The sequence below is a fragment of the Arvicanthis niloticus genome, chromosome 17 (assembly GCF_011762505.2).
Source record: "Arvicanthis niloticus isolate mArvNil1 chromosome 17, mArvNil1.pat.X, whole genome shotgun sequence".
In the NCBI taxonomy this organism is placed as follows: domain Eukaryota; kingdom Metazoa; phylum Chordata; class Mammalia; order Rodentia; family Muridae; genus Arvicanthis; species Arvicanthis niloticus.
The window spans coordinates 52,864,855-52,877,175 of record NC_047674.1 but is presented as its reverse complement, the minus strand read 5'-3'; the positions used below and the strand labels follow the sequence as shown (position 1 = coordinate 52,877,175).

General features: G+C 44.4%; 1 protein-coding gene across 9 annotated transcripts in view; it reads left to right on the top strand.

Annotated features, from left to right (window-relative positions):
* Positions 1–12,321, top strand: part of Runx2 (RUNX family transcription factor 2) — a 314,966-nt gene that overhangs the window by 65,946 nt on the left and 236,699 nt on the right. The gene's annotated exons all lie outside the window — the stretch shown is intronic.

The window sequence follows — 12,321 nt, the reverse complement described above, 5'->3', positions numbered from 1 at the left end:
ATCTGTGAATTCAAGGCCAGCCTGGTCTACAGAGTGAGTTGTAGGCCAGTCAGGGCTACATAGTTAGTGAAACCTTGTGTCAAACAAAATAAAATGAACTTTGGGGATTGGAGAGATGGTCTAGTCAGTGAAGCGCCTGAGTTCATGCCCCCCCCCCACACACACACAGAAAGTGGATGTTTTGGTGGGCACCTTTCATTTTAGCACTGGGAAGACAGGAACAGGATTGTCCCTGGGACTCTGTGGCCAAGCAGTCTTGCTCAGCCAGTGAGCTCCAGGTTCAGTTAGAAATTATGTCTCAAGAAAATGAGGCGGAGAGACGTAGAAGGAGACACCTGGCCTTGACCTCTGACCTCCATTCACATCTCCACGTGTATATGAACACATACATATGACATCACACACATTTTACAGAAGCATTCACAATTTGCTTTCTATTATTATTGCTGCAGTATAAAATTAATAAAAATATAAGTGAGTTATACTTTCTGATAAATATTTGTTGTGAATATTTAGGCCTTTGGGGTATGTGTCTTTGAAGGCATTAAGTGAAGTGGTGCATATGGTCCTTTGATTAATACAGGCTTTGGGTGGCAGCCAGGAGATAGCTTTTAGTCTTTTTAAGAATTGTAGGTGTGAGCACTATTTAAATTGTATCCTCCTCCTTCTCCCTTTCCAACTTTTCCTGGGCCCCTTAGTTCCCTTCTGGGTTCCTGGCCTCTTCTTTAATTGTTTCACAGATGTACACACACACACACACACACATCTGGTGTGTGCATAAGTGTGTGTGTGCACATGTGTGTGTGTGATGTGTGTGTGTGATTGTTGTGACATGTGTATGGTGTATGTGTTTAATGTGTAAGAGTTTGTGTGTGATATGCACATGTGTGAGTGTGTAGTGTATGGTACACGTATGAATATGTGTGTGACTGTATGGGTGTGTGGTGTGTGTGTGTGTTTGTGTGTGCATGTGTGTCCAGAAAGTGATATGAAGGTTTAATTTGGACTTCAAGTGTCTTTATCTTTGTTCATCTTACTTTCTTACACAGGTCTCATGCTGAAGCTAGAGTTTGACATTAGGCTAGCTGGCCACCAAAGCCCCAGGACCCTTTGTGTCTCTGCTCCTTGAATGCTAGGATTCCCACATTGGTACCTTGCTTTTATGTGGGTGCTGGAATTTATCTCAGTTCATGTTTGCACAGAAAGTGCCAAACCTGCAGCCATCTCCCCTGCCCAGCCCCCTTAGGTGATGGGTGGGTGCTATAAACCATGTAAGAGTTTAAAGCAATGCAATGCGATAGCATTCAGCTTCTTAAGGGAGAGTACAGATGCTCATGCCGAGAGTAGATTGAGATTAAAATGTGCACAAACGAATAGTGAGATACATTTCCTATCTATGACAGTTGATAAAGACCTGATTTAATGTAGTGGCAATGGAGAAAATACACATAAGGAATAATAAAGCATTAACAGAATGAAGGGACAGGCCAAAATAGAAAATGGTGATCAGTATATCTCAAGACCCAAGTTTCTGCCTACATAGGTATATTCATACCGTCAACTAATATAAATCGATCACATAGTATCTGCTAGGCTTTCTGCTTCTGACCAGGGCTATCTAGGGCCAGCCCATTCCCTGACTCCTGTAGACACTGTAAATTGCCTGTTCATGCAACAGAGCTGGAACATCTTGAACCTCAGTAGCCTAGGATATCAAAAATTTGAAAAAAAAAAAAAAAAAAAAAAAAAAAAAAAAAAAAAAAAAAAAAAAAAAAGCATGGCTCCTGTCACTGTAGAAACCCCAATCCTAAACACTGATGGCAAAGGTAAGAACTGTGTCCCAAGCTTCAGGAACATATATGTCTCTCTTATCTTTTTCCCACTAAACAGTGAATTGGACACAGTGGGCATTTTGGTGTTGAGGGACTTACAGAATCCTCACACAGAAGCTTCTCTGAGACTGTAGCATGTGCCAGTCTAGTGTCCAGTTCAGGGTTTTACAGTGAGCCATGCAGCTAGATCCCCCAAGTTGTAGCTACATCTGTTCTCCTAGGATGTTCTCTATTGAGACAGACCCCCCCCCCCAAACCGGGGGTCTTGTTGCCTGTGAGTTCAAAAGAAGGAGACCAACTCCAACAGAAACCTTCTCTCTCCTTCATGACTTCCAATTCTATATTCTCCGAAGGAGAAGTTCAGAAAACCTAATAGCGTGTATTAAATTTATCAAGGCCACATACGTTTTTCATACGATAGAATAATTTCAAAGGTGGAGTGAGTGAGATGAAGTTATTTTTCTCTCCAGGCACAAGCACTCAGAATGACCGATAGATTATTTAGATGGATGCCCTTCACTTCTTCCTTTCCCTGACAAGTGCAAAACAACTCTCCAGGTATTTTCTTCCAGTTTCATCATTTTAACACGGACAGTCAAAAGGTGACAGTTCTAAGAGAGTCTGGCTTTCGACTGCAACGTTTGTGCCAGATCTCTCTCTGAAGGAAATTATTATGGTTGCATTTGTAACTGCTAGGAAGGCGAAGTTGAAAATTGAAAGCCTTTCCATTTTCCAAGGCTGACTGTGTGCTGCGTTGTGCAGCTTACTGGTCCTGGTGCTGATAACTCTCTCATTAGTGTATTTTCCATGGTCCAGTTGGATCGGAGCTGCCTTTGAAAGAATTTTTAGTTTTCAGGGAGACCAAGATTAAACTGTGAATGACATGACTGTTAAATTCTAACACCTCCATCAGGTTCCCTGACAAGGTTATGGATACACTATAATCACTTTAGTAAGGATAAACCCCAAAGGGGTTAGGTCAGAAACAGAAGAAAAAGACTAGATTCAATGGAACTACAAGATGCAACCTATACTTTCAGTAGCCATGAGAATAATAAATTTTAAGCAGAATAAATCAGGCTGATTCTGGAAAAGTTCCTTGAATCTGACACATTGTGGGAACTCTTACATAATAATCATAAGGTCCCTATATGCAATTTTATATCTGGAGGCTTGAGTTATGGGTGACTCATTGTGTGTGTGGGTCTTACAATCCAGACCACCAGAAAGCAGTCTTTACCCACTGAGCCATCTCTAACAACCCTTAATCCAATATTCTTAAAAATCAATTTTGATACCATAAAATCCCATGATGGACAACGTATGAAAATTTGAAACAAAGTGGGGAATCTAAACCTTAATTTTACACCTCTCCTTCCTCCTAAAACCAGCTTTACCTAGAAAACCTCTTCTGACCGTTGTGAGAAGACCATTGGGATATGATATAGGCAAGGATTAGGGTGTGGCTTCTCAAGGCAGCCTCAATAATTTTCCTCTCGTGAAGATGCACACAAGTGAGAATCAAGGTACCAGGACTGAGTGACTGATGTAAGCAGCCCAACCAGATATGTCACAGTAGTTTACAGACAGGGATGGCTGTCTATTTACATGGTATCCCCTTACAGACAGGAACACCCCTTTAATGTTCTAACTCAAGCCTCTTCTACTTTGATTTTGTTAAGTTAGCATTAAACAAACAAACAAAACACTCAGCATACTTCAAAGGCCTTAAACTTTCTTTAGATGTAATAATTAAATAAACCCTTAAACATTGCTTTTCTGTTTTTCTCATGGAGATTGAAGTATGAGATATATAAAAAGATTTTAGAAAATTGGCAATATCCAATCCATTTATTTTGTTTAATCCCATGCTGTGTTGGCTTTATTTTCTTTATTTTCATAATTCTTTTTTAAAAAATTACTTGTTTTATGTACATGAGTATACACCAGACACACCAGAAGAGGGTATCAGGTCCCATTACAGATGGTTGTGAGCCATCGTGCAGTTGCTGGGAATTGAACTGAGAACCTCTGGAAGAGCAGTCAGTGCTCTTAACTGCTGAGCCATCTCTCCAGCCCCTGGCTTTATTTTCTAATCGAGTCATAGCCTTGCCCAGTCCTCAGCTCAGCTGCACACAGGCAACATGCGCCTACATCGGTTCCTCTTTTCCTTGGAACCTAACATTGTGCCTTTCTGATCCTTTGAGACATCTTTCTCTGCCACTGGCACTTGGTCAGATCTGGGCACAGGTCATCTTTGGAGTTTTTAACCTGTGATTTTTTGTATTTTTAAAAACATTTTTTATTTTATTTTATTTTATTTTTGAGAGTTTCATATGTGAGTACTGCAACATCGCCCCCACCCTTGCCACTCTCCTCTGATTCCTCCCATGCCCACCCACTCCTAATTTTATGGTCTTTATATCTTTAATGGTCATTGTCACGCAAATAATCAGCTACATGTGTATACACACACATACACACATATACACATATACATATACATTTCCACTTACTATTGCCCATAATTATATATCTTTTCATTATCACATGGGCTCTAGGATTTTATAAAATATAGAAAGAGAACTCCAGAAGAAATACTGAGTAGTTTCACTTTGTGTTTTGAGACATCCATCTTTTTGTCTCTGCATCTCTTAAAGATGTGCATCTTCTAATTATGCTTCTCTATATAAGGTAGAGGTAAATTATCTAATAGATATATTGTCTTGCTGAAAGCGCTCATCATACGACCCAAAGCTGTAATCCAAGTGGAAACCAGAGTGGCTGAGGACTGCGGGGGGGCTAGCACATGAAAGCGTCAGCATACCCAAGTCCAGTGAAGAGAGACCATAGAATAATTTGAGCCAGAAAAGTTTAAAGAATTACTGATTATAGAAGGGGATTAGAGTAATAAGGAATCAACTTAATAAAGGTAAATGAGATTGGAGGGATGACTTAACTGTTAAGAGCATCTTCAGGGAACCAAGGTTTGGTTTCTAGCACCAATATGGCAGCCTATGCTGCCTGTAACTCTAGTTCCACGGTATCTAATGCCCTCTGCTGGCCACTGTGGTCACTGCCAGCAGCTAGCATACATAAAGGCAAAACATTCATATGCATAACTTAATCTTAAAAAAAACAAAAACAAAATGAAAGGTCAAACAACAACAACAACAACAGAGAGAGACAGAGACAGAGACAGAGACAGAGACAGAGACAGAGACAGAGACAGAGACAGACAGAGACAGAGACAGAGACAGAGACAGAGACAGAGACAGAGACAGAGCCAAGCCTAATGGCAAAGGTCCACAATTCCTCTCTGGAGGTTGAAGCAGGAGGACCTCAAATTCTGGGCCTGACTGTGTTACAGGGAGAATTCAAGGTTAGCCTGGGTAACTTAGCAAGACCCTGTCTAATAAATAAGCAAATAAAAATAGGGGAAAGAGCTGAGAACACAGTCCAATAAAGTAGTAATGACTGGGGGCCAAAGTTCAATCCTCAGGACTGGAAGCAAGCAAGAGAGAGATAATAGGACACGCCTCCTAGTCTCAGGGCAACCAAGGAAGAATCCTTGTCTCTGTGCATGCAAAGCTAAGATCCAGACCTTCCATAGTTTAGAATACTGGAAGATGGAAAGCTTGTCTCCAGGCATCTGGACAAAGCTGTTCCTTGGAGGAATATTGTTATGGACAACCCAGATGGGAGGGTCTGTAGTGTAGGGTGGAGTTGGGGGGAGGTGGCTGCTAACAGCTTTTGGTTGATATGTGCTGCTTGCACCCAGTAAAACTGGACAAGCTAGCTTTGCTGTAGCACTTGGGTCTGGAGTAATTCTCTCCTTCTCTCTTTCGTGTGTGTGTGTGTGTGTGTGTGTGTGTGTGTGTGTGTGTGTCTCGCACGCACACTACTACATGTGTTATACCACAGATACTTGCTGTAGACACAAGAGAACCAGAACAAAAATTCTTTCTTCCTGCAACGTCTATTCCTTATCCACTTCTGCTGACTCAGTGGGTGACTGTCAGCAAGTAAAGAGAAATAGTTAATGGGTCCCAGATCCATTTCCACACAACTGTAAAATGGGTGAATTTTGAGCCGAGAGGCACAACGTTGATAACTAAAACATGCAAGGGAGAACAATAATAGCTCTGGCAGCAGAATCTCCAGTAGGAATGCGATTGGGAGAAAGGCCTGCCCACTTTAAAAATAATAATAATAAAATTACCGTATTTTAATCAACTCACAAATACAACATCACAGCTGGCCTATGGAAGCCGTTCAAACACTTGCTTGGTCCTGGACCATTAAAATGATGTGTTAGGACAATCACTAAGGGTTGGAGGAGATGAGAGCACCACTGTTTATGGGACTCGATCCTAGCTAGGTCGGAGAACAATCTAATTCCAGGGAAGCTTAGGTGGAAACATGGTAGGCAGTTTCTGAGGGTGAGACCTTGCAACACAGAACACCACTCGTAGTAACGGACTGCTCTCAGACAGTCAGCTGGTAGACAGAGTCGGACTCTTGACACTCGGCTCATTTTTCTACTTCAGACACGGTGAAAATGGTGAGTTTTGTACTTTGTTATTTGGACCAAAGATGTCATCGTTTCCATTTCTCCTGGTGCTTGGACATGTGATCCACTCTAGGTCTAAAACAAGGTCTTGGCACCTTGGGCAGAGCGCTTAGACTCGAACAGCTCTGTCTTTGGTGAGTTTAGGGTAAGAGGAGAGCCTTGGATAAGATGATTGAATTCCTACAGGAAACCTTTAACTTTAGGGGTTCTCATAGGTTTCATCACAGACCCCCGTAAACTTTTTATATAGAACATTCCACTGTTGGCCATTGCTACTGCCACAGTCAGTCAATACCTAAGTGCCAGGGGCTAATTAAGGAAAATTAATTTCACTTCTCTAGACCCTGGAAAATGAAGTAAGACTAAAGTTTAGAATCTTCGTCTTCAGGTGACAAGGATATTATTTAGAAAGTTGGTGTTTCAGTCAAACAAAATATAAGTCCCCTTTTAGGGCATAAAGATTCTCTGGGGGCTCCATCAATGCAGTTCTGAGGGTTCGTGTGGCAAGCATCACCCATTTTATGACAACACTGTACCCTTATGAGTGCCTGAAAATGACCCATGGGAATGTTAACTAGAACAACAAGGAGAGGTTTATGATGCTAAACCCTCCACTACAGAGCATTTCAGTCTCCTTTTACAGCCATGCAAATTATTATAGGTCCACTGACAACAGGAAAAATTTACTACGCTTAAAACAAATCAGGCAGCATTTAACTGTCTAAAATTAAAATGGAAAAACATGCCAGAAGGCCTCGGAATCGGGGAGTTCTTAAGCTGTCTTGAAAGCGTGTGTAGGACTTGTGAACACCCTGCACAGCAGAAAATTCCTGGTGTGTCCATTTGTGTTTCTCGTGGAGCTATGGATGAAGAGAGAGTAATGAACTTAGTAAATCCTACCTGTGCTGGCAAGGTGGCTCAGTGGTTAGAACGCTTGCTGTGGGCTGGAAAGTTGGTTTCAATAGTTAACAGCGCTGGCTGCTCTTTGGTTTAATTCCAAGTACCCACATGGCAGCTCACCACCATCTGTAACTCCAGTTGCCAGGGAGACCCTCTTCTAGCTTCTGAAGGTACCAGGCACTCAAGTGTTGCAAGACAGATATGCAGACAAAACGCCCATCTACATAAAATGAATATGTAAAAATTTTTAGAAGTTCTCACCATGCAAGAGAGAGGATATGCGTCTGGGGATCCCCCTCCCCCCCACCCCCCACCCCCCCACCCCCCACCCCCCGTTCAAATTGACTCCTGGGTTTGAGAGCAATCCAGGATGATTCCCCAACACCAACCGAGGGCCTCTCCATGCATATCTACGCACATGCAGCCACACTGTTTACCCATGAATGTGCAGACGCACATACACATTAGCATGAACACCACCACACTTAGGCCAGTCAGGAAGAGTCTTTAGGCCAGATTTTTTTAGTCCATGGGCTCTGTTAGAGCTGTTGTTTGGGTGACATGACTGATCCTCCAGGATAGCCTCATACAATCAAAGCCCAGAGAAAACTCTCCAGAGATCTTTTTGCTTTCAACACCCACCCCCCACCGCCTCACACACATTCACAGGAGCAGAGAGTTCACCACGGTGGTCATAATTTCCCATTGGCGATTCTGCTTTATTAGCTGGCTCACTAGAAAGTATTTTAAGATTTTACAGGGCCTTTCTTCACTTTTCATCATGAAAAAAAATTTAAAAAATAAACCCAAGTATATAAAATAATGTAGAAGGAGTTAGAACAGGAAAGCAAGGGGAAAGGAGAGAGGGAGGGAAGGAGGGAGGGAGGGAGGGAGGGAGGGAGAGAGAGAGAGAGAAAGAGAGAGAGAGAGAGAGAGAGAGAGAGATTGTTTTAACATCACACCTTCTTTGGAGCATTAGAGTTGCCAGGTATCATCACAAAACAATTATATTAAACATTTAGAAGGGGCTATGCTTGTACCTCTCACAGTAGTCAATTTTTGAGAAAAAAATATTTTTTTAGTGCTGTAACACACAGCTGAAAAGAAAAATATTTGTGAAGAGGAATCCAGTGGGTGGTTTTTTTTAGAAGTATGTGCACACGAGCAAGCTTGTGTGTGTGTGTGTGTGTGTGTGTGTGTGTGCGCGCGCGCGCGTGTGTGCATGCGCGTGCATGTGAGTATGTGTGTGTTTGTGTGTATAGGGTTGTGTATGTGTAGGATATATGTGTATAGGATATGTGTGTAGGGTTTGGGTGTGTATAGGATGTGTGTGTGTAGGGTATGTGTATGGAGTGTGTATGTGTAAAGGGTGTGTATATAGGGTGTGTGTGTATGTAGGGTATGTATGTGTGGGGCGGTGAGTATAGGATGTGTGTGTGTGTAGGATGCATGTGTGGGTACATGCATGCCTGTGATGTCAGAGGTCAACCTCTAGTGTGCTCCCTCACATTGCATCTACCCTGCCCTCTGGGACAGGCTCTTACTGGCCTAGGACCCCTTGAGTCAGCTCCGCTGTCTAGGCAGCAAGTCCCAGGGATTAGCTTTTGTCTTGTCTTGCCAGCACTAGAGTTCAGACATCATCTTATTCTGATTTTGGGGTGGGTGGGGCTTAGACATGGGCTTCAGGACCTTGCTCCTACAGTAAGCACTTTACTAAACGAGCTGTGTTCTCAGTCAGTCCTTTGGTTAGAATATTTTCATGAAGAAAAAAAAAAAAAAACTCAGTTGAGACCAAGCATTTCACAGCAGCAGTAAGGACACATTTGCAAAAGCCCCACATTTTTCCTGAGCCTGTGCTGCTAGGGGAAGTCTGAGGGAAGGGGCTGTGGAAATGTTTCCTACTTGAAGTTTAGTGCTCAGAGCCAAGACCACGCCAGTTCCAGCTGAGAGCCTGAGAGCGGAGCGCTCTTGAAAGCAGACTGAAACTCCACTGTGCCAGATACCTGAGCCGTTGTTAGGGCATTCAGTGGAAAATTTCATTTCCACATTATAAATAACTGTAGGATATTTTAAGGGCTCCAAGCCTGCGAACTTCCAAGAGCTGCTTACATTAGTTCTACCGAAATGTTTAATGGAGGGAGGATGCCCAGGAAGGCTATAAAGCTGAATTACCGGATATGATTAATTAAAATAAATAATTTCACCATTGATTAAATTGTCCTTAAAATCCCCAACCATTGAGGCCTGCATGTCTCATTATACATCAAGTAAAGGGGGTGGGGTATGGGGAATGGTGGTGATAACAGCAATGGCACGAAAGCAAAGGTCCCCAAGATGGGATTTCTTATATTGAAAGGACCATAGAATTTCCTGTTGGAAAAAGCCCCACTCTGGGAGCCCCTATCGGAAACATGGGCCGTTTCTCAGTTCTGTCTGTGGAAGTTCCTTGTTCTGTGGGTTTCCTGGGAGGGGGACGAAATACCCTCTTTCGGCGACTTTCTAACCTTTGACTACAGACACTATCCATTTCTGGTGACTCCTCTTCTGCAGTCCCCGTCCCCCTCCCCCCCCCCCCCCCACCCAACACACACACACTTAAAATGAGGAGCGATGAAAACAAGCCATCTCAGTTGGCTGTCCCAGTAAGAGGGGTATGTATGTAATTGTGTCATGACTTCAGGGTATGAATTTGTGAGGATACAAGTTAGTGTGGGCGCAGTTTCTCTCTCAGATGGGTTAGGAAGCCTGGCTTCCTTTTCTAGGCTGGCGTCTATGGCTAGGGAGATTAGCGGAGTACGCGCGCGCGGTGAGGCAGTATTCAGGCTTAGAGCTCTCCCCTGTGATCAAAAAGATAATTTAAAGTAGCACCCTTAGGAGACAGCTCAGTAGCTCGCTGCACCTGCAGTGTATATTGGGAATAAGTGGCTTCAGTGGTCTCGGGACCGGACCGGCGCGCTAGGGACACGGAGGCTACCAGCTACTAGGAAGTCGGGTGGTGGGTGTGGGTGTCACAGCTAGTGGCGCACAGTTGCTTTTCAGTGGCATAGAAGAGCAGGCGGTGGAAGAAGGGGGAGACTTAGAGGGGCAGGGAGGCGGCTGAGGGGAGGATTGGTGGAAGAATTCGGAAAGAGAGCAAGCAAGATACGAGGAAAGACCGACGTGGGGTGGGGGCATAGTTGTAAGTGGAGAGAGCAGAAAGTAGTGGCAGAGACAGTGACTCAAAAGGGAAGGGCACAGGAGCGCTCCCCAGTATCATCATCCCTACGCCCTGTGAGAGGGCTTGGCAGTCACACCCATCCCTGTCCACTCCACTCCTCAATCCCCAGAGCACCTCTCAGGCACAGGAACACAGGTCCCCAGGTCATCTGAGAACAGAGATCCTCTCTTTGTACTCGCCAGGCTGGAGTCTTGAAGAGGCGCAACCAACCTCTTTTGCGCCCCGGGTACCTTTTCTGGGCCCTGCGGGCGCTGGGTAGGGGGACTCAGAGAAGCTCGGCTGAGCTTCAAAAACCGATAGAGAGGGTCATGACAGGTCTCTTGCAGAACTTGGGAGGCTTTTGCACCCAGCACTAAAAGCACCAATTAATGGTTATTGAAGAGCCTCAAATAAGATGGTTGGTGAAAAACAGGTTACCCAGCTATCCCCCTTCTTCAGTCCTCCAATTTTTCATTGATTTCAGCAAATCACAGTTGTGTCAACTACCTTGTTAGGAATCACCGGGACTTTGGTAAATAAGTCTATTTGGAAGTGTTGGACGTTTTAAAATAATCGGTTAAGCAAGACATGTAATAGAACATCACGCGAGAGGTGAGCCGGCCCGATATTGCTTCTGCCTGGTTCTTGGGGTGTAGCAGCCTCCGGCGGATTTCCCGGCTTCTGTGGGCGCCGCACGTTGTTTGATTTGTTTTGAAGGCTCAGAATTTGAGGCTGGTCGGAGACACCCACGTGCTTCTGACTCCCATCAGCGTAATGATCGCCTTAGCTTGAGTCGTGTCTATATAAACCGCAAAAACCTAATCATTAGAAATCCCAGCCTCCAAAAACCACATTTTAGGTAAAAAACTGCTGCCTTTTCCCCCGCACTCCTTCATCTCTCGACCACAACCTTTTGGGGATTCCAAAACCACCTTCCCCCATAACGCCGAGAAACAAATACATAAATAAATAATTACGGAACCATTTTTTTACATTTTATTTTTATTCCCCCAAAGTGGGGAGCGGCTAGGAAGACAGTTAAAGACACTAGACTTAGTCTGAGACGAAGACTGGACTTAAAAGATTGGAAAATTAATGAATAACCGCTGTGTATTCCTCCTCTCTAAGCAAACGCTTTTGCAAGTTACGTTATTTTAATTACTAAGCTGTCATTTTTCAGTTCTTTAAAAAAAAAAAAAGAAAGAAACTCATCCTTATTCTCCAGTAATGACAAGAAGGAATATATAAGAAAAGTATGCAGACATCCGTTAGAATTTCTAAAACTATTTTGACAAGCCCTCCTGTCACCCATTTTTGGTGTCACCTAAGGGGGAAAAACCTACCCCCGAAGCCTGTAAAAACCTGCCCCCCGCCCCAGCCAATGCGGGGTGGGGTTGGGGGGGGGAGGGTGAAGAGTATTCAGAAGTCAACGCGGAGACTTGAGAATTTTCCTTCCTCCTCTCCTGAAGTTACGACGAAAAATTAACGCCAGCAGGAGCAGCCCGAGGCTCCCCGGCTTCTCAGCTTCAGCATAGTCAGACCGAGAAGGGGTTCTTGATCCTTGGGGTGAAGGGGGAGCCGAGGACGCAGGCGGCGGTGTCCTAGGCGGGGACCGCCTCCCTCCAGCTTCGGGCGCCGAGAGCAGCGTGCGGGCGCTTCAGGCGGCCGGCGGGCGGCGGCAGCGGCTGCGATCCGCAGGCTCCAGATCTGTCGCCCCGAGATCCGCTCTTCCCCCACCCCCCACTTACCTCCGGGCACCTTGAAACGCGAGGGGGACCCGGGGCACTTTGCAAAGAACAGGAGGGAAGAGGCCGCGAGGT